Genomic DNA, 3743 nt, shown 5'->3' with positions numbered 1-3743 from the left:
TTCTAGCGGAATCCTGTAAAGTAACTGAAGAAAATTGCCCAGGGTTGATGCCAAATTGTCGATGTGGCCACTTTAAGTAATGTGTTTCCAGATGTTGATTAATTGAGAGGAGACTAACGAATGCTAAAACGAGATTCAGTCATTTAGGTTCTGTTTCTCTTTTCAGAGAGCAGGGCATAAAAGCGGTTATATATGCCAACGTGTTTTATATGACACGTTTAAGTTTCCGAAAAACTTATTTACTTGTTAGATCAGAATGCTTTTGTCAACATCTAGAATAAATTTTTAGGAGGCTCTCACGCTCTTCCATGTAAAAAGGAGGAGAAAGGTGTAGTTGTAATAACAACTATCATTTTGCGTGAGTTTTCAGTCAGTAGTGTCAGTTAAAATTACTTTATGTTAAAATCAATAAATTGGTTCCTAGATGTCAGTAATGGCTCTTTACTTAGTTGCACTTAAGTTATAAAATAACACATTGAGAAATAATAATACTTTATTTGGGGAAAGAACATGGAAATATGTTTCACCGAAATACGAGAATCCTCAAGTTCAGTGCAACAATTTTCTGACCTTCGTTTTTGGTTTTTGGTTTATTTGCTTCCTTATCCTTTCAGTCTCTTTTCTTGCCTTACTTTCTCAACCCTCTTAACGTTGCCTCCCTTGGTTAGAGACGGAAGATTCACTTACGACTCACGTGGCCGTTGAATGGCCTTGAACACAGGCCTAGTGGATAGTGAATTGTAGATATAAGAGGCATTTTGCGTCCCTATTAACTCTGCAAACATTCTCAAAAGTTAAAGGAAATCTGGGATGTGTCCAGGAAATTTACCGAAATTTGCAGAAGCGGGTGCGGGGGTTGGGGGTCTTGCAGTGTCTGATGACCAATATGAGCTGAAGAAATTTCAGGGACATGACTGTTGCCACATTTTCTCAGATTCTCCTTGCATTAAAGGAATCGTTCAGAACCTACTGAAAGTAACCAGCTCAAGTTGCACCATGTTGGCAGGTATATAATTTTCGGGTAATTTAAATAAGAAACTAAAATCTTACAAGTTGGCGTCTTTAGGAAAAAAAACCAAAATAAACTGTTTTTTCGACTTATATTATTCCTTAAAATCTTTGTCCCGAGTATGTGATGGAATTTTTGATCTTCAAAAAAAAATGTTTGAGCAAAGATTCGGGAAAAAGACGTCAAGCACCCATTATCTTTCAAGTCTTAGCTTCTTGTCACCTCTGATCATACATGTCTATAGTTCAGTGATTATTATTGAAGAGAAGATTTGAATAAGTGTGAGGATAAAATCTTGACCCTTTTTCCATAAAATTGTACCAAAGCCCTTTCATATCCCGAAAAAAAGGGTAATTTGGGGCTTGAGCACTTTCAAGCCGAAGTCAAAATACATTTTAGTATTCGTGGATTTTGTCGTGTGTGGTTATATAAAAACTTGTCATGTTGATGGGGCTAATTATTCGCTAGCACAGTTTGAAAACAAATGAAACAAGTCGGTTCCTGTTATTACAATCTCTTGCAGAAAGAAAGTGATAATTGTTTCGCAATAAAAAATCCAACTTTGCTCGAAAGTTCTTTGAAAAGACGTGAAGTGAAGCATAGACGGGGCTTTTCATCTCCTTGGCCCTTGCTCGAGAAACCCGCACCCCCCGTCAACCTTCCCTGTACAACAATCTCATAGCGTCTGAATTAAAGGCGGCGGGGGAGGAGGGGGAGTTGACACAAGACTCTTCTCCTCGCATCGGTATAATGAGTTATTTCGTCTAAATACTTACTCTTCTTGCAATAGTATGGGATAACAAATACATTTTACAAGAGGCTCGTGAGTATTTTGTCATTTTACAACCCAAGTTTTTGAAGTAAGATGAATACAAACGGATAAAATTTTAGGGAAATAGCTTTTGGAGAAGCCTAAAGGGAAATTTTACCTCAGAGTAATTACTCACGTCTCTGCAATGCTGTTCATGAACGTTTTTGACTTTTCGATCCCATAGGATGGATAAGATGGCCAGTGGCGGACCTTTGTATTTTAAAAAGAAGTTGAGAGGCTTATTTAAACTTGACTGAAATAGCTCGGCTGGATCGACATAAAACCTGACACCGCTTTTCTACAGTTTCGAAATGAAAATTAATTATCATGGGCCAAATGAAGATTTAAAGAAAAAAAGCAGTTCTTTAAACCTTTCGCTAAAACATGTTATAGGTAACAGAGCCTGACTCTTTGTCACAATTTGGCTTTTAAGTTGATCTTAATAATGTTTGTTCAAATTTCATAAGATCTAAATCTGAAGATTCGTGCATTTCCGGTCTTAATCTTTAAAAAGTATTCACAATAGTTAATATGCTTCAAACTGATGCACCCTAAAAGGCATGAATGCTAGAAGCTTTTTACTCCCTGATGCTTCTTACGCGCCCTGAATATCGATGAGATGTATAGATGTTCATCTTGGTTTGGATAATTACCAATTTCGTAAAACTCGTAGCGATTATATTTTTTTCGTAAAGATTCGTCTAATAAGGCATAGCTTAGGCTTTTTCTGTCTTTGTTCAGAGTGAATACACTGAACAAAAATAAAATTAACAAACAAAGAAAACAGAAGAGAACAAAATAGAAACTATTCCAAATATATTTGTCTCCTTGTTTCAGGCAGAATAATAATCTAACCTGCATGAAGCGATATCGTCATAGCGAGTAAAATTAAGAAAGTATTCACATTTTTAGACAACATCTGTCTGTCTTATGTGTTCAGTAGATTTAATTTGGCATAACCGAAGAGATCACACTCCATGCAAGTTATTAAAAAACTGTCATGAATAATTTGCCACATAGGTGGTTTGTTTCTCGGCTACTAAGTATGGGTTCTTTACCAATGTGATCTACAACTGGGCATGACAGTAGGAATGAAATCTCTTTATTTAAAGCACCTGGTAAGGGTAATTATCTTCTACGTTATTTGGTTCTGAAGTGTTTTAAGGTTAGGTAGATTAGTTTTTGAATAGACACTGAATCGCAGGGAGCTTTGTTCGCTCTACAATAAGGTTTTCATAACTAAAGGGTGGTCGTGTGGTCAGTTATTGTTATTAAAAATGCCTGATTATGGGACAAATGTTAATTTTAAGGGAAGCGCGATCATTTTTTCCCAGGAAAGGAAATGAAATTGATCTAAGACGCTGAAGAACGAAAACTATTCACCCGTGTTGTTAGTCCTGAAAAGTTTGGACTAAGAAAGTACTCACTGAGAAAAACGCGAGAAAAGCCTTGAAAGAATCAGGAAAATGTCGAGTGCATAATAAATAAGAACGTTGACTTTTAATTGAGGTTTAAAAGGGAAAAGAATATGAAGAAAGTAGTTTAATTCGTTGACCTGTAAACAGATTGCAAGTAAGTAATAGAGGGCTTTTTCAGTGTTTGCATGACTTCGTCTACTCGTGAAGGAAGTTGGAAGTATCCGTGGAGCCGATTTTGCAAAAATTCGGATGTGTCTCGGGGTTCCTTAAATTTCAAAAATTATTCCCTGGTTCATAGATGATGGTAGAAAAATACTTGAAAAAATATGTCTCACTAATACGGATGAACATAAAACGTCACTTCCTATCATCTTAGCGCACCTTTCTATCAACGACAGCGTACGTAATATCTCAGCTACACTCTGACAGATAATTTCCTTGTAAACCAAGGTTTAATAAGGAATCGAAAGGAATCAGAGACGATGATATATCTGACTACCGTATA

The sequence above is a fragment of the Pocillopora verrucosa genome, chromosome 8 (genome assembly GCF_036669915.1).
Source record: "Pocillopora verrucosa isolate sample1 chromosome 8, ASM3666991v2, whole genome shotgun sequence".
NCBI classification, from domain to species: Eukaryota; Metazoa; Cnidaria; class Anthozoa; order Scleractinia; family Pocilloporidae; genus Pocillopora; species Pocillopora verrucosa.
Note: the sequence above shows the minus strand (reverse complement) of the source record.